General features: G+C 64.5%; 1 long non-coding RNA gene across 2 annotated transcripts; it reads left to right on the top strand.

Moving 5' to 3' along the window:
• The first annotated feature begins 6,936 nt into the window (after positions 1–6,936).
• LOC308644416 lies at positions 6,937–16,774 on the top strand. 2 transcript variants are annotated; one of them, XR_014020993.1, is made up of 2 exons: positions 6,937–7,882; positions 16,341–16,774. It is a non-coding gene; the product is annotated as an uncharacterized lncRNA (long non-coding RNA). The 2 variants fall into 2 exon arrangements; XR_014020994.1 differs by lacking the exon at positions 6,937–7,882 and adding an exon at positions 14,278–15,811.
• Positions 16,775–18,354: the final 1,580 nt, after the last annotated feature.

The raw sequence follows: 18,354 nt of genomic DNA, 5'->3' as shown, positions 1-18,354 counted from the left end.
TGCCCTGGGGCTGAGCCCCGTGAGCCCCAGCCCTGCTGGCTGCCCTTGCAGTTTTCCTGAGCACCTACTATGTGCCTGGGCTGGAAGCTGGAGCTGCCCAGTGGACACGACCCTCCGCCTGTGAGCTGCCCCTGTGAAGGCACCTCTGTCCTAGAGGGTCAGTGCAGGTCCACCATGAGGCCAGTGGGCCGTGCGGTCACCTGCCTGCCGAGCCTCATGGCAGTGGTGGCTGGGGGGCGAGCCAAGGGTCCCCCCGGAGCTGAGCAGGGAGCCCCCCCCGAGCACAAGGACGGTGGGGCAGAGAGATGGTTTCTGAAGAGGGAGCGCTGGTGAGGGGGTCGGTGCTGGCCACAGGAGGACCAGCAGTGCCCATGGACCCCTGGCCCAGTGGAGCCCCAGCAGTCCTCAGCCTCTGTGCAGCCCCCGGCCCCCACAGCTTCCCTGCCCCCCCACCTCCCCCAGCCTCCCTCAGCCTGCCCCCCCCCCCGCACCCCTCCACCTCCCCGCCCGTGTCCCTCCGGGAGCTCTGGGCGGCTCTGGGAGACCAGCTGTGATTTATTCCTGGGCTGCGCTGCCACTTGCCGTAAGGTGCTGCATCCCGGACAGTAAGTCACAGGCCATTTGTCTTTTTGGCGGCTCCGACAAGATGGGCAGCCGAGCAGACGGGGCCTCTGGTGGACACGACCAGGGACGCACGGGAAACCAGGGGACCTTGAAATTGGCTTTAATTGAAGGGGGAGCAGCCAGGCCTGGCGGGCTCGCGGGGGAGGGGCTCACCTCCCGAAGGCTGCAGGAGGGCACCACTGTCCCAGGGGGAGGGGTGTCCACTGTGCCCTGGGGGAGGGGTGTCCTCTGTCCCCTGGGGGAGGGCACCACTGTCCCCTGGGGGAGGGGTGTCCACTGTGCCATTGGGGAGGGCACCACTGTCCCCAGGGGAGGGCACCACTGTGCCCTGGGGGAGGGGTGTTCTTTGTCCCATGTGGGAGGGGTGTCCTCTGTCCCCAGGGGGAGGGTGTCCTCTGTCCCCAGTGTCCCCTCTGTGCTTGCCCTGACCGTCTCCCCGCCTGTGCAGTGGAGACGCAGTGGGCTCGGACACAGCCCTGCTGCTGCAACAAACAGCTCCACAACCTCACGGCCTCAGACTGCAGGGTTGGCGTCTCACGTGTGCGGTGTGCGCAAGGGTCAGCCGGGGCTCTGCACCTGCCCCTCATCCTGGGACCTGGACGGATGGAGCGTCAGGGACCTGGAGGCCACCAGGCAGGGCAAGCAGTGTGGAGTGCAGGAGGGGCCTGGCCGGTCTCCTGCCCGCTGTCCCCACGGCCCCAGGTCTGGGTTCTGCTCACATCTCAGGTCCGGCAGATCACGAGGCCACGCCTGACTTTGGCCAGAGGCGCGTGCTAAGCCCGTCCCGCGGCTGCCAGCGGGAGAGCCGGGAGCAGGGTCACCTCTCAGAGCGAGCGGCTCTGCTTGGCATGGGGTGCGGCTCTCCTCTGCCCTGGGGTGCTGACCGTGCCCTGATCCACGCTGTTTCCCCGGCCACAGTGATCGGCCACAGCGATCGTCCCCAGCCCTGGCCACGTCAGTGCATGTGCCGCAGACTCTAGGCTGCTAAGAGAGGGACTGGCCAGCCTGGTGTGCAGAGAACTCTAGGCCAGCACCTCGCAGGAGAGCCAGGCCAGTTCGGAGGGCCTGGGCCAGCGCTTCCTACCCCCACTCTCCCGGCCTCCAGAACAGCGCCCGGCATACAGTAAGTGCCCAATAATTTCATAATTCCTCTGAAATGGCTTGGCATCCTCACACGCCCTGGAGGACCTCAGAGGCAGAGTCTGAGCAGGCCTCACACAAAGCGCTGCCCTGGTCATGGCCTTGACCGCCCACCAGGTGCCCTGCCTCTCAGTCATCTGCTTTGGAGGCATCATCCCTCGTCCTTCGAGCTGCTGCCCCTGGAGACATCCTGGGGACAGGCTGCTGGACTTCTCTTTTTGCAACAGAAATTTAGAAGCTTCTAGAAGACAGCCCATCTGCATCTGCCACTTGGAGACCTGAGTGTCTGTTAGGGTCTGTGCTCCACAGCGGTGACAGGGATGCCCCGATGTGCACGGGTTAAGCAGACGCAGGTGGGTTTGACGGAGGAGCCCGGGCAGGCGGCTGTGCCAGGGACCCCGAGCTCCACGCCACCGTTGTTTGAGGACTGGGTCCTTTCCTCTTGTCCCTGTCACCCGAGGCCCAGCAGAAGTGGAGTCGGAACTTGATCCACACTGGGGGTCTCGGGAAGGGGAGGGGTCCCTGGGGTCCTCCCTGGTGTGCACAGAGGTGGGAGGTGGCGTCCGACCTGCAGGGCCCTGTGTCCAGCTCCAGCTGTGTTCCTGCCCCAGGAGGCCCTCCGGCTGTTGCCTTGCACACCTGGGCTCCGATACCTGCGTCATGAAGTGAGGAGACGGGCTCAGGAAGGTCAGGTCACTGCCCAGGTCACACAGCAAGGCCATTACAGAACCAGGGCCTGGAGCCAGGCTGCCTCTGGGGCCCGGGAGGGCTGCTGCTCTCCGTGCTGCCTGGCCTGCGCTCCCCCCTGGAGCCTGTGCACAGGGCAGCAAGGAGGACCTGGCGGGAGGCTGGGTGTGAGGAGGAGAGGCCGTGCTGTGTGTGTAGGCGTCCAGACAGCCTGGAGCTCAGCTGCCCCGTCACAGGACATTCTGGGGCCATGGGAGGCCTCTCGGAGGCTGGTGCCCAAGGTCAACTCAGAAGCACGGCGTGTCTCCCAGGCAGCTGGGCTGGGGTCTCCCGTGGGCTGGGGTCTCCCATGGGCTGGGGTCTCCCTGTGGGCTGGGGTTTCCCCGTGGGCTGGGGTCTCCTGTGGGCTGGCAGCCCTGGTGGGCTCGTGGCCTCCCCAGCGCCCCTCCTTCCTGCCTGCAGGCCTCCGGGGCCTCTGAGCTTCAGTGTCCTCTCCGCTGAGACGGGCTGAAGGCAACTCCCACGAGGGGTGGGGAGGGGGCTGTGGACGGCCAGCGGCCCTGGGCTGTGTCTGGGTTTCTCCAGGGAGGGGCAGGCAGCTCTGACCCCCGCTCAGCCCAGGCCCAGGAATGTCACCGTGTGGCTCCCGCGGAGGGCAGAGGCTGGGCAGGGAGCCCCTCCTCGCGGCCCTGACAAATAGAGAACAGATTGGGCCTGCACTGCAGGGCGGGCGGCCCAGACCCGGTCAGCCCCCAACAAAGCAGGCTCTCTTGTGGAGTGGACACAGGCCAGGGCCGTAGAGCAGGCAGCCCGGCCGCCTGGGGCACAGTGTCCCTGGCACTGCTCGCCTGGCCGGACCTGACCTGGCTTCCTGCTCTGCCCAAACCCCGCCCCTCCCGGCTGGGCTGGGCCTCAAGCCAACTGACCGCTCCCTGCCCAGGTGTCCCTCAGGACTGCGGTCCTCCTCAGAGGCTCCTCCAGGGAAGTTCTGCCTTCCATCCCTCCATCCCTCCTTCATCCCCCTCCCAACGGCTACCCCTTCAGCTCCTCCATGACCTGCAAGTGTCCCACAGCTGGCCACTCCCCCGGCTGGCCACTCCCCCAGTTGAATTCATCTGTTCATCAGATATTTGTGGAGCAAATTCATTCATTTACCACATATTTGGGGACCCACTGTGGGCCAAGGGACATTCACTGGCTTGCCAAGTGTCTGGGGACCCACTGTGCGCCGAGGGACATTCACTGGTTACCAAGCATCTGGGGGAACCCCTGGGCCTCAGGTGCTGGGGACCCTGCAGGAGCAAGACACCTTCTCTGCCCTCAAGCCCCTCAGGGTCCAGCAGGCGACAGAAGTTTGACAATCCTGTGTTGCGGGCACTCACTGGGTGCCAGCCATGGGCAGGGCTGGGGGCCTGGGGGTGGCCAGGGAGGGCAGTGGAGCCCAGGCCAGGCTGGGAAGGCCCCCCCGCTGGGTGTGGCTGGGGCTGTGTCCTGCAGGGCCGCAGGCCAGCAGCTGTGGACGGCGCGGCGAGGCCTGGCGGGGAGCCCAGACTCCAGTTCCCTTCTGTGGGCAGCTGCTGATCTCGAGGACTCAGGTCCTTCCTGCTGACCCCCCTGGGCTTGCTGGGGGATGGTTCTCTTCTCTCAGCATCTGCAGGTCCCGGGTGGATGGCCCCGCCCACTCCAGGAGCACGTGACAAGGTTGGCCAATCAGACCATCCCATCCCCTGGTCTCAGCCTTTAGTTCAGAGGAAGGTCACATGATCCAGGCAGGGCTCAGTGACGTTCAGTCTGGGACCGACTGAAGGAGACAACTGTTTCTAACGGGGTTGGGGTTGGCCAGCGGATGGGATGCACGCCTAGGTTTCCTGAGAGTAAAACCAACCCAGAAGAAATGGAAAGATTGAGTCCTGGTGGTATCATATTGAGCCTCTGGATCAGGCTCTGCCTGAAGCTCATCCAACTCCTAGACTTTTCAGTGACATGAGCCAATAAATACTTTTGTTGCTTCAGCCACTTTGACTTGGGATTTTTGTCACCTGCAGTCAAGGGCTCTGACTGGTAAATAGACCTTCCCTTCCCTCCATTTCGTAAAACAGAAACCCCACCATCACGGCTGTGGAATAGCAAAATTAATCTCCCTGCTTTCTAAAAGCTGATGCCAGAGGAAGCAAGTCTGGGCCGTGCCCCCCCCCCCCCCCCCAGGGGAGGACGTCTGTCCTCCTGCTGGCCTGACCTGGCCTTAGTTGCAGCAGGACCGCCTGACCCCCAGCCCAGCTCCCAAGGGCTTCTGGTGGCTGGTGCTGGGCGGCCCGGGGCACAGGGGGAGCTGTGTCTGGCCTGGCCGCCTTTCTGGGCTTCACAGCTGGCCCAGGCTGGGGGGTTGGTGACCCAAAGCCAGCAGCACCCAGGACGGCGAGGTTCTGAAAGCAAACAGAGCCGAGCAAGGCCTCGGCACGGGGCATGGGGGCACAGGGGGCTCCATGGGGCATGGGGAGCTCTGGGAGGCAGGGGGCATGGGGGGCTCTGGGGGGCAGGGGGGCAGGGGGGGTTCCGGGACTGAGAGGTCCGTGGTGGGTGCCGCTGTTTCCTGTGCTTGGCTTTTGATTTTTACATCTTTTTAAAAACGTAAGAATCATCCTTAGTTTGCAGGCTGCACAGAAATAGGCCACAAGATGGCCCCGCAGGCTCCATGACCCCCCCTCCTCCCTGTCCCCCCTCCTCCCTGCCTCCCCTCCTTGTCTTCTCCCCTCCTCCCTGTGCCCCTCCCTCCTTCCTGTCCCCCTCCCTCCTCCCTGGCCCCCTCCCTCCTCCCTGGCCCCCTCCCTCCTCCCTGGCGCCCTCCCCTCCTCCCTGTCCCCTCCCCTCCTCCCTGTCCCCTCCTCCCTGTCCCCTCCCTCCTCCCTGGCCCCCTCCCTCCTCCCTGGCCCCTCCTCCCTGTCCCCTCCTCCCTGTCTTCTCCCCTCCTCCCTGTCCCCCTCCCTCCTCCCTGTACCCTCCTCCCTGTACCCTCACTCCTCCCTGTTCCCCTCCCTCCTCCCTGTTCCCCTCCCTCCTCCCTGTCCCCCTCCCTCCTCCCTGGCCCCCTCCCTCCTCCCTGGCCCCCTCCCCTCCTCCCTGTCCCCTCCTCCCTGTCCCCTCCCCTCCTCCCTGTGCCCCTCCCTCCTTCCTGTCCCCCTCCCTCCTCCCTGGCCCCCTCCCTCCTCCCTGGCCCCCTCCCCTCCTCCCTGTCCCCTCCCTCCTCCCTGGCCCCCTCCCTCCTCCCTGGCCCCTCCTCCCTGTCCCCTCCCTCCTCCCTGTCCCCTCCCTCCTCCCTGGCCCCTCCTCCCTGTCCCCTCCCTCCTCCCTGGCCCCTCCCTCCTCCCTGGCCCCTCCTCCCTGGCCCCTCCCTCCTCCCTGGCCCCTCCCCTCCTCCCTGTCCCCCTCCCTCCTCCCTGGCCCCTCCTCCCTGGCCCCTCCCTCCTCCCTGTCCCCTCCCTCCTCCCTGGCCCCCTCCCTCCTCCCTGGCCCCTCCTCCCTGTCCCCTCCCTCCTCCCTGGCCCCTCCCTCCTCCCTGGCCCCTCCTCCCTGTCCCCTCCCTCCTCCCTGGCCCCTCCCTCCTCCCTGGCCCCTCCTCCCTGGCCCCTCCCCTCCTCCCTGGCCCCCTCCCTCCTCCATGGCCCCTCCTCCCTGGCCCCTCCCTCCTCCCTGGCCCCTCCCCTCCTCCCTGGCCCCCTCCTTCTCTTTATTTCCTGGGGCAGGACTGCCCTGGGAAGGTTCTGGGGTCAAGAGTCCCGGCTGGATGTCGCCCACTCGCTGTCCCCGTGGGACTCGTGCTGGGGTCCCTCCTGGGTACCCTCTGGGTGCTGGACGACATCTCCATGGGGGAGGAGGCTGGGGCTTCCCATCTCAGCAGGCGCGGCCGTCCCCCTGGGGCCTGTGACAGTCCCAGCGACCTACGCCACGGTCCCCTTGCCTGGCCCCCTCCTCTCCTGGAGTACAGCCCCTGAGGCGCTACTGACCGCAGGGTCCGCCCTGCCTGGGTGGCAACAGGGACAGCTGTGACCCTCGTTTACCAGCTGCTTCCTGACCAGCAAGAAATGGCTCCAGGACACTTGCTGGTGGAGGGCTGTGGCCGTCACCCTGGGATTGGCTGGGAAGCGCCGGCTGAGGACGCGGAGCCCCTGGCTGCCCAGGAAGGTCAGGCCTCTCCAGGACTCCAGTCCGGGCCTCTCCTGGCCTCTTTCTGAGGAGGCTGCCACCCCAGAGGGCCTGTGATTCCCGCCCCGTCCCACCCCTGGGACTCTGCTGAGGCTCACTCTGCCCTCTTGTTCCAGTGAAGGCACCATATCAATTGTACTGGGTGGGGGGAGACGATCCCCGCCAGACATGGGCCCAGCAGACCTGAGTGGAGCCGTTTCTGGTCCTGAGCTGTGTGACTTTGGGTGGGTGGTGCAACCTCTCTGGCCCTCCATTTCCTCACCTACGAGATGGGGCTGAGAGGCATAGCCTTGAGTCTTGCGGTGGGGCTCCTCCTCAGCATGGCCTGGCCTTGAGCTAGCCAGCTCCTGGCCCCCAGGACCCTGGACGCTGCGCCCTGCGCTCAGCAACCCTGGGGCTCTGTGCCGGGTGGCACGTTGCTTCCTCGGTGCTTGGGAATCTCTGTCTGGTGACTGGACGTTGGAGGAGGCACATAGCCTTCTGGCCAGGCTTCCTCACAGTGTCCAACCAGGTCACCCAACTGGCCTGAGGCCCCCGGAGACCTCTGCTTCGCCTCCCTCCAGCCCGGGCTCCGCTCCCTGGACGCCCAGCCTGCTCCGGGCCTCCGTCCCCTGGTCCCCTGGGTATGTCTTGGTGGTGACGTGCCCTTGGCCAGGCACAGTGCCCGCCCTGGACCAGAGGAAGAAACAGATGCTCCACCAGGGACCCAGCAGAGGCCCCTCGGCGCCGTCCTTCCAAACGAAACGGCTCCGTTTCCACGCGTCCTCCCCGGCTGCCCTGGGCCCGTGCTGACCCGGGCTGGAGCCGCGCATGGCCGGAGCCCAGGGGCCGCATCTTACTGACTCGATGGGGACCGACCTGGACTCGATTAGCAGCCAGGGCAGTGCTGACCGCAGGCGGGATGTCCAGGGAAGGGCCTGAGACTCACCCGGGGCTGCGGCAGGCCCAGGGCAGCTTGTGGCCACCTGCCCTCCTCGTCACCAGGCCCGGCTCCCTGGCCCGAGGGCTCGGCCCGCCCAGTAGAGAAACGTCCACACTGCGCGAGTGGCCGGGGCTCTCTGTCCCCTGGTCTGAGCTGGCGGGAGGCCGGGCTGCGCTCAAGGCCTCTCCTGAGGGGCAGGTGAGGCCTGGAACAGTCTCCAGACACCAGGGGACATCGTGTTGCTGCGGAGATGACGTGGCCGTGGAGAGGGCTCCCAGTGGACCCCAGAAATCCCAACGTGAAAAGGACGTGAGTATCTCAGGGACCGTTTTTAACGTGGATTACAGTGATGACGTTTTGGATCAACTGGGGCCAATGAGAATCGAGAACCAGCTTCACCTGTTTTTTTCTTTAGTTTCTAATGTGGCCGCTAAACCCCGGGTGAGGCCTGCGGATCCTCTGCCCAGACAGGGGCCCAGTGCGGCTCCTGGGGATGGGGATGCAGCCCCTCCTCCCGCGATCTCAGGTCCTCCATGTGTAGAGCATGGCACTGGCCTCACCCGGCGTCCCCGGTGCAGGAGGCTGGCAGCTGCCCGATGACTCAGTTCCTGAGCAGGAAGGGGGAGTGGGCGTCCTCCACTCTGCCTGGCGTCCCTGTGCCCGGCTCCCCGCCCTCCCTGCCCCCAGCCCGGTTACCAGCTGCATCGTCAGCGCCCGAGGCCTGGGGGCATCTGAGGTTTGCCCCGTCCCTGTGCCGTCCTGAGTACTCCTGAGTACACATTGATCTGGGCCAGGGGACCAGACCCAGACCCTGCTGGGACACAGTGCCTTTGAGATTTATGTAAACCCTGAGACACCCTGGTTGGCCCCAGGCCTGACACCAGGAGGTTCACCTCCGTAGCTGGGTTTTTGGTTTTTTATTTATTTTTTTTTTGGAGGGAGGGTTCCAGGGATTGAGCTCAGGGCCACTGGGCCACTGAGCCACGTCCCCAGCCCTATTCTGTATTTTATTTAGAGACAGGGTCTCACCGAGTTGCTTAGGGCCTCACCGTTGCTGAGGCTGGCTTTGAACTCGGGATCCTCCTGCCTCAGCCTCCCCAGCCCCTGGGGTTACAGGCATGGGCCATGGTGCCCGGCTCGCTGTAGGTGCTCTTTAAGCGCGCAGTTCAGGGCCTGGAGGGGCCCACAGGGTCGCGTACTGTGCAGTGGCCCCAGCCTCCCACCTGCGCCAAGGCCAGGAGGGCCGTCCAGCCTGGTAGACCCCTGTAGGGGCGGGGCAGGGTCACCCTGAGAAGCCAGCACCTGCTCCAGGGCCTGGGCAGCTCCTGGCCTCCCGCCCTTGGTCTCCACAGGGCCCACTGCCAAGACCAGAAGGCAGGGCAGCTTGCCACCCAGGGGCGGCCTAGGGACAGAGGGGGGAAGGGGTGGATCTGGGCAGAAGGATGGGCACCAGTGGAGCTGACTCTTGTTGCCCCTCGTGGGCACCAGCCTGGTCCTCACTGGGGACTGGCCTCTGCTCGCGCTCCGCAGACAGGGCCCGACTCCAGGCTGGGAGGGGCGGGCGCAGCTGGCCTTCCGACCCGCTATGGGCCTAGGAGAGCCGATCCAGCCTGCGCTGCGGCCTTTGCCAGGGACGTGGATAGGGGCAGCTCCTTCTGCTGTCTCGGATCACAGGGACGATCGTAGGACTCCTGGCAGCCAGCAGGCCACCTCGGGGAGAATGTGAATGGAGGAGTGGACAGGCCAAGGAGAGAGTGTGACCAAGGTCTGGTGACATGACTCAAGTCCCTGGATCCGGCTGTGCCTGAAGCTGACTCTATTCCTGGAATTCTGCTTCCTGGGGCCAGGACTCTCCCTTTCCGCTTGCACAGGCCTGACTTTCGCTGGCCGGCAGGAAAGGTCCCTCTCGTTGTCAGTTTACTCATTTCTCTTTGTCACTGTGGGCCACAGCCCGGTTATGCCGGTCTCAGGGATTTTCAGCGGCTCAGGATCGCTGAGCAAGCGGCAGACGTGGGGCCTTCTGCCTCCGACTCCGGCAGCGTTTCCTCTGCACCTGCGTCGGCCGGGCCCAGGGGGGAGGAGAGGTTGCGTGGCCGCGATGCCCGGCTGGCATGCGGTGCCCTGGCGCCCCTCCAGGGGTCTTGCTTCCTGCCTTCTTCTTGCCCAGTGTCCCCTGTCACTGAGCCTCATTCCCACATCTGCCACCCGGGCTCCTCCTTCCCCGCCTGCTCCCCGGGTCCCAGGAGAGCCCCTGGCCAGGCTGGGCAGGGTGTGCTCTGGCCCAGCACCTACGGGGCAGTACCCACGCACCGCCGTTGGCCCCAGTTCCCCGGGGAGGCTGGGGGCCACTCTGGGATGGAGCCGGGCAGCGCCTTCCCTGTGCTGGGGTCTCAGGGAGCCAGGTCCCCGCCGCAGACGGAGGGAGAGGGCTGGAATTTTACCCAGGGGACATTTTCAGCTGAAAAACATCACCCCGGCCCTCCCAGCAGTCCCACCATGTTCCAGAAACTTCTCAGCTTAACCAGTCCCTTGAGATGCGCCGGGGCCCCATTCTCTGCCCTGCCTGGCTGCGGGGGGTCACACGAGGCCACCACGGGACGGGCCTTGGTGTTCCCAGCCTGCTCTACCAGCCTGGCACGGCAGCGAGGGCACCTTGGGAAAGCTCTGGGACGTGGGAGCCTCTGTGGTCCCCTCGGGAACGTGGGGACATTTCCACATCCTGGTCAGCGTCATGGCCAGCGTCGGAGCATCGTGCCTCGGAGGGCAGCGTGGCCACTCCTCCCGCCCTGGGGGACAGGGCAGCTCTCCGTGGCCTCCTCCCGTCCCTATGGTTTGGTGACTCCGCTGCAGGGCATCCTGGGTTAGTGACGCTGACTGTGAAGGTGGCCGAGTCCACTGTAATGGTTACATCAGCTCTCTGCCCTCCACGCCCCAGCTGCAGGGGGACAGGAGCCACTACTGCTCAGGCTGCAAAGAAGATGGCAGCTGCCCAGCAGCTGACCAAAGCCCCACGGGCAGGCAGCAGGCTCGGGGACTCTCCTGGGGCAGCACCCTGACACCAGGTCCTCACCCCTAAGGGTCCCGGACCCCAGTAGCAGAGGCCCCGGGGCAGCACAGCCTGCGAGTCTTCCCTGGACACGTGTCTGCCTGGCCCCGGGCGTTCTCTGCTCGGTGTCGGGGGTCGGGGGCTCCCTGGGGCTCCTGGGGGTCTGCTTCCCGCTCACCTGGCCGTGGGCAGGACCCGGGCCTGGCCATGGAGCTGGCTGGCCGCTCTCCCCAGGGTTCCCAAGCTGAGGCCCCGACCCCAGGACCTCAGAATGCGACCGCATGGAGACAGGGTCTTTGAAGGGGTGACTAAGCTACCAGGGGCCCCTGGGGTGGCCCTGACGCAGCCTGACTGGTGTCCACGTGAGGACATTGGGCAAGCTGGCCCCCAGCCAGTCAGGGAGACGTCAGAGGCCGCAGCCTGCCACACCCTGCCCTTGGACGTCAGCCCAGAGCCAGGTGGGAGAAGCGGCCGCGGTGGCCCTGCAGTCCGTCCGTGCCCTGGGCCTCCCAGCACGGCTCCTCACTTCTCCAAGGCCAGCAGAGGACTCTTCCCATGGGACAGACACAGAGTCACTCACAGCATGAGCGACAATGCCGCGGCCTGGCTCACGTTCAGCAGGAGGGAGGAGCTCACGCTGCAGATTCCAGGAGGGGGACTGTGGGGCCTCCTCAGAGTCCATCCACCCCACTCAGCGTCCTGACCTGCTCATCTGCTCTGGGAGGTTGTTCAAGTAAGAGTAAGGCTGACTGTGGCCCCCGCGGCGCGCCTGGACTTCACGTGTTCTCGCGCCCACGGTACACCAGTCAGGGGAGGTTAGGTTTTGCTGCAGTAACGAATGACTCCAAATCCCAGCTAAACAAACAACCGCGGTTTCTCCCTTTTCCTCTGTGGGTCACGCAGACCTCAGTGCTCTTGGTAAACAGAATGGCCACCACGGGACGGCAGCCAGTTGCTCACAGGCTCTTGAAATGAGTCACATACCAGTGTGGTGGCCACGCCTGCAATCCCCGCGACTTGGGAGGCTGAGGGAGGAGGATCACAAGCTCTAGGCCAACCTCAGCAACTTGACAAGGCTCCGAACAATTTAGGGAGGCCTTGTCTCAAAAAAAGAAAAGAAAAAGGAAAAAGTTTAGAGGGGCCAGAGACGCTGCTCGGGGGTAACGTGCCCACGGCGTGTGGCCTCAGGACTCAGAGGTAAGATGCATGTGACCCGCGCTGAAGCTTCATCACCTAGAGAACCCAGTCACTGCCCCCACCCGCTGTGTGACAAGATGGGCACAGTGATACCTGCATTTTCAGAGGAGAAAGCCGAGGCTCAGAGAGGTTAGGAGTCTTGCTCAAGAACCCACAGCTTCAAGCAGCTAAGCAGAGGCATCCCCCATGTGCTCAGGACACCCCCATCCTCCTCCCCAGGGCTGGTTTATGGTCCGACCTGGGTCACATATGCGTGTGAACACACTCACGCTCACATGCGTGCACTGCCCCGAGCGTGGCAGGGGTGGCGTGGAACGTGGGCTGAGCCCCCCCACCCTGGGCTCGTGACACAGTGATGACCAAAGACGGGTCCAGGGAGCCGCGCTGCAGGGACCTCTGTGTCTGAGCCTCGTTCCAGGAGACGTCCTGGAGGCCCTGGGGTCGTCCTGGTGATCTATGGCACCGGGCAGCCTGCCATCAGTTCCCGCGGGAGGGTATGTCTGGCTCGCTGTGTCCCCAGGACCAGGTGGGCGCCGGGCAGGGCCTCGAGGGCTCTGCAGACAGCGGGCTCCCTCTTCTGCTGCTGGGGACAGACGGCTCCCAGCCCACTGGACCTGCCCCATGTGGACGGTGGACTGGACTTCTTCTCTGTCCCCCAGGACAGGGCCACCTGCTGTGGTGGCCCCAGAGCCCCCGGCGTCCCTGCTGCTCTTTGTCCTGTGTGTGTGTCCAGCCCCCTGGTGGCCCCTGCCTCAGCTTCCAGTCACCCCCAGCCTCACCAGGCTCTGGCCATGGTGGCACACCTGGACGCTGCAGCGGTCCAGCCCCCGGGCTCCTGGCGGCCACGTGGCCCCCTAAGTCCCTGGGTCACCGTCAGACAGGGGGATCCTGTCAGAGCACCAGGCCCGCGGCAGGGAGGCTCTGCCCGAGGGTCCCTGCGGCTCCCACCCCAGAAAAAGCCAGAGTGTGACGTGACAAGCCCCCTGCAGCCGGTCCCCTCCCCGTCTGTCCTCATCTCCCACCTGTGGCCCTGTCACTCACCCAGCACCAGCCCCTTGGTGGCCCCTCACAGTTGCCAGCCCCCCACACTGGGTCACGGGTACAGCCTCCCATCCCCTCCCTGACTATGGGCCCCGGGGGTGGGCAGTGGCCTGTCTGGTTCTGTGACCTGGGGCAGGGGTCCCACAGGGCTGGGAGGGGCCCCCGCCTGCTGCAGAGTGTGCCGCGGTTGGCCCTGGTGGTCACAGAGACCAGGGCCCCTGAGCAGCCTCCCCATCGTGGAACCCGCTGCCCCCCAACCCCCGGCTTTGGCTTCGGCCAGGAGCGCGAGGCCATCGTGAGGGAGCGTGTGGGGGGCAGGGGGCTCTCGAGACCCTGGAGTGAGTTCCTCTATGCTCTGGAACAGCCTCGGGCCTGGAGGGAGCGGGAGGCATGTGGAGGGGCCGAGGCTGGACCGGCAGGGCTGAGGCTGGACCAGCTGACCTTTGGCTGCAGGGGCGTGTCCAGGGGCAGCCAGCAGAGCCCAGCAGATGAGTGGCCAGGACAGCCCAGTGCCACCAGCCTGCTGCCCACCATGAGCCAAACAGAGCTGGTGATTTGTGCTCTGGGGCCCTGGGGTCCAGGGGTCATCGCCATGCGGCGTGTAAGTGCTCAGTAAATCTCTCCGCTGTGCACCAAGCATGTGGGCCTGGTGGCTCCTGGGGCGGGGCCAACCAGACACCAGCCAGGTGGCGTGCTGTCACCCTGTGGGAGTGGCACTCACAGCCGGGTTCACTGGGCCGAGCTGGCGGGGGGGCAGATCTGGGGGCAGGGCTTCCTGGGCCTGCGGCTCCGGCCCTGGCCCCCAGCCAGATCTTCCACGGCTGCGGCAGGACTCCTGGCAGGACAGAGCTGGGTCCCAGTCTGTCCACGGCCCCTTGCCTCCGACCGTATGGCCTCAATCCTGGCCCGGCTGCCCGGCACCTGGGCCTCTGGATGGTGATCTCGCCGACCCACAGGGCCACCCACGGTTCCTGCTGGCTCTCCCCTCAGCCGGTCCCCTCCTCCCCGGCACAGACAGTCCCTGGAGCAGAGCCCTGGACAGCAGTTCTCACAGGACAGGCTGGCTGGGAGCAGGGACAGAGCCATCTGGAGGGTCTCTGGACCCTGAACTGTACCAGGGAGGGTTCTGTCTCTGAAAGGCGTCCCTGAGGCCCCTACTTAAGTCAGGGCTCAGCAAGAGGAAGGGCTGGTTAGAAAGTGAAAGGTGGCGGCTGCATCCTCAGAGCAGAGTGCAGGCTGCTCCGTCCTACAGAGGGCTTCTGGGACCTCAGGCTCTTCCTCTAAAGGAAACCTGGTGTGGGGTGGCCACGGGAAGGATGTGGGAACGGCATCAGCTGGGCGCTGGTGGCGCTGGTGGAGGCCTGGCCTCTGGGATCTTCAGGATGTCACTTGTCTCCTTGATCTGATCAACAGGTACGCGCCCGGATCATAGGTTTCTTAAAATATACTGCTGCGTTATCTAATCTGAAAGTCCATGCCAGAGCCGACCAGCTCTCGTAAGCAGGCGAACCGGGTGATTTTCATAGACCAGCGGGGCTTCATAGCACGAGGATTTACAGATTTCTCAGGAAGCTGGGAGTGACCGTCAGGAGGGACAGGCCAGGGGCCGGGGTGGCTGCTCAGGTCTGGGCTCCGTCCTGGTCCCTTTGTCCTTCCTCGGATTCCTTCTGTCCTTTCTTCCTTTTCTGCTCCACCTCATCTTCATCAGGAGCCAGGCCGGCTGGGGGGTGGGGGGGGGGTGTTACAGACACAGCTTTTCTTCATTTTTATTGTGGTAAAATATCTATTGCATAAAAACCACTGCATTAGCCACTGTGAGGTCCAAGGTCTGGTGTTAGTGACACTCGCCACGAGACAGTTCCTGGGGCTCCTGTCACCCTGAACAGTGGCCCTGTCCCTGGCCCTGTGAAGCAGTAACCGCCACTCCCCTGGCCTGGCCATGGCGCCCTAACTTTCCTCTCCTCTAAGCTGGGTCTCCTCATGGGCACCCCTGGCTGCCAGCTTCTTGCCCTTGGCATAACACCCTCAAGGCTTATCCACACAGTGGCCAGGGCCAGAAGTCCCTCGCTTCCTGCCCTTTCCATGATGTAAATGGGCTTCCATTTTGAGCACTGGGCATGCGCAGTAGAGAAGGCACCCTGGCCCGGGAGGCAGGGCTGGCCCAGCAGGAGCTCCAGGGTCCCTGGGGATGCACTGCTGCTGGAGGGGGAAGCAAAGCATTCTGGGCCACCAGCTCAGCAGGTGCAAAGGCCCCGTAGGGGAGGCCGGCTGTGTCTTCCGATGCATGGGTTACAGATTAAATGTTTGTGTCTCCCCCACATTTGCAGGTTGAGGTCCTGACCCTGTGTGTGATGGTGTCGGGAGGCAGAGCCTGTGGGAGGGGACAAGGTCGTGACGTGGGCCCCCAGGGGGGGTGGTAACTTCAAGCAGGGACCCTAGAGAACTCCCTGGCCAGTTTCCGCCCCGTGAGGACATCTGGGGAGCAGCAGCCCTCACCAGAGTGGAACCTCTGGGGCCTCCACCTTGGGCCTCAGCCTCCAGAGCCGTGAGCACCACATTTCCTGCTCCTTGGCCACCAACGGGACCCCTTGGGACAGTGTGGCCTCAGAGCTGCGTTCAGCCCACGGCGGGAGCTCTCTGTGCAGTGACGGAGGGCAGGGCAACGGCCAGGCCTGTCCTGGGCTGCCAGAGGGGCCCGGGCTGCTCTCACAGCAGGTCTGGCCCTGCAGACAGTAAGTGCTTGCTGTTTACCTTCCTTCCTCCAGACCTGGGCGGAGGTGGTGAACTTGGTGCTGTCCGTGCGTTGGGCCAGTAGCCTTAGGATGAGGGCATCGGAGTTAACTGGAGTGACCCTGAGGACAGGGACGAGTGGCTAAGACACCTCTGCAGAGGGCAGGCAGGTGACGTGGGATTCTGGCCACAAGCTCAGGCGGGAAGAAGATGGCGCACGGCAGGTGCAAACTCACAGGCCCAGCCGTGCCCTGACCTCGTCTGGCGCCCCACATGCCCACTCACCATGGCAGCACAGAGCAGAAGTGTCCGGAACCTTCTGTCTTGGCGACCTGCAGAGGAAGGCCAGGGACTGGGCACAACTGGGTCTGCAGCAGGGAGTTGGTGTTGGGCACTGCACAAAGCACCCCTGGAGGGGAGACGGGCCTACTCGCGCCCAGCGCACAGCCTGCAGGCCACCTGGGGTTTCTGGTCTGTCTGGGTCAGGGTGGGGTCAGATGGCAGGAGATGGGCTGCGTGTGAGCCACCACATCCCCACCTTGCAGGGACAGGGTATGACCTGCTCTGGGGTCAGACTGAGCTATCACAGCACTTGAGCAGGTTGGAGGGGGAAGGTCCCTGGCTGGAGAGCACCCCTCCCGGCCACCCACCCCCTCTCTCCAGCTCAGGCCAGTGAGAGCTGCATCTGGCCCATGAGAGGGGCCCTGACCCTAGCCATCCAAGGGACATTTACCTGGGACCTTTACCTGGCAGGTCCTGGGAGGGGAGCGGGCAGAATGAACATGGCCAATGGCCATCCTGCCTCAAGAGTAAAGTCCCTCTACAAGAACATGAATAACCAAAAGCCGGTTCCTGTTGACCTTGAGCGCCTGGATCCAGCTGTACTTGAAGGAGGAATGAATGAGACTTTCAGATATGAGATATGGAGCTCCTGGCTCCCGCCCTGGGGTGGAGCCTGCGGTGCCCAGGCTTTTCCTGGGCCTCCCTCCCTCTCCAGCTCCGGCACTGCCCAGAACCCCAGCGTGGACCCCTCGCGCAGGCCCCGAGGGAGGTCAGGACAGCCTCCCCCGCCCTCCCCCCTGCCCGCTGGGCTCCTGGGCAATACATCCTAATGTATATTTAACAGTGGTTCAAAATCGAATTAATTTAGCTGGTTAATAAACTGTAACATCCGTTTCTAAATCGGGCACATTTTCCCGAGCCTGTGGGTCTAATTTGTTGCTGTTGTGATCCTTCAGCGCTGATGGGATCGCGGAAAGGTTTCCAGTGAAATCATCCAGATTTGATTAGGCTCCAGCATGTTGATATCCTTCTTTCCCGAGTCCTTGGGGAGCCCCGCCGAGGCCCCACAGGCCGTCTCAGAGCCCGGCTCACCCCGGCCCTCTTTAGAGACACCCTTTGTGGGTGTGCATTTATGGAGCGCTGACTGTATGCACAGCCCTGATGTGAACATTCTCAATGGAGAAGAGGGGGGTTCCCAGGTGACAGTCACTGCAGAGAGGTCACGTCCAGTTTTGCCTCCCAAGGGATCCCGGGCCCGGTGCAGAAAGGTGCCCATAGACAAACAGGCTCGACCTTGAACTTGCCCTGACTCCCCAGCGCTGGGTGCTGGGACGGGTGCGGCAAGAGAGGGCAGGAGTGGGACCGGACCGCACGCAGGAGGCTGGAGCAGGCAGGGGTCTCTGGGACCCTCTGCTCTCACCCCACCCCCGACTCCACTTCTTCAGGGATGTGCCAGGCCTCCCCATGTGTTGAGAGTCACAGCGGCCCCAGCAACTTCTAGCTGATTGGCTCCTCTGCGGTGATGCTCATTGGGCTGTTTCCCCACCCTTTCAGACCATGGAGCTGCTCATTGGGGGACTTTTTTTGGCTCCGCCCACGTGACCCAGCCAATCGGCCTCAAGAGCAGGAGGAGTGGGGGAGGTGGAGAGGCTTGTGGGAAGCCCCTGGTGGCAGTTGGGCTCTGAGGGTTTTTCCTGGGGAGCTGTTTTGTTTGGCGTGTGTAGTTCTAAAAATAAAGTTAGTTTCTTTTGACAAGTGGCTCCTGAATTGTGCCCAGCCAGACTGCGGCACCCATGGTCACAGAGGGACGTCCAGTGACCTTCCAGGGACCCTCCTTCAGGGAAGGGTGGGCAGGGCCAGACTGGCAGCAGAGTCCCGGGAGCTCCCCACAGTCGGTCCTCCAGCCAGCACGCCAGTCCGTCCGTGGGGACAGGGTCTTGGTGGCCCGGTGTGCCCCTCTGCCTCTGGTGTGCTGGCTGGTGGCCCCTGAGCTTGGCACCGCCCTTCGCTCCCATCCGAGTGAGCACCAGAGCAGCAGCAGTGTCCATGCCACGCTGGACCTTTCAGACCCGCAGAGGACAGTGCCCCTCCCCCGCCCGCAGCCCCCACCGCCTGGTCATCCTGGGGCACTGCCCCTCCATTCCCCGTCCCTCGTCCTGTGCCTCCCACCTCATGTGTGGATCCCAGCCTGAGCAGCAGTGTCCTCAGGCCCTGGCCCCTGGACAGCAGGAGCCCCCGCCGACCCACGATGGCCCTCAGATATGCCCGCTGGCCCCTGCACGGTGCGTTGCTGCTCCTCAACAACTGACTGGCGTCTGAGGCCAGGAGGTGGCAGGTGTCAACTCTGGCTTCTGTAACTCGGTCCCTGCTGTCACATGTGAGGACACCAGTTGGAGGGAACTGGGCTTCCCGTGGATGGGTCACTCTTGTCCCCTGGCCCCTCCCACGCCCCAGCCCGGGTGCCCCAGGGGCCCACTGGGTTAGG

This window comes from Spermophilus citellus (genome assembly GCF_964194105.1).
Source record: "Spermophilus citellus genome assembly, chromosome: 3".
Lineage (NCBI taxonomy): Eukaryota > Metazoa > Chordata > Mammalia > Rodentia > Sciuridae > Spermophilus > Spermophilus citellus.
This window is presented reverse-complemented; position numbering and strand designations above follow the sequence as displayed.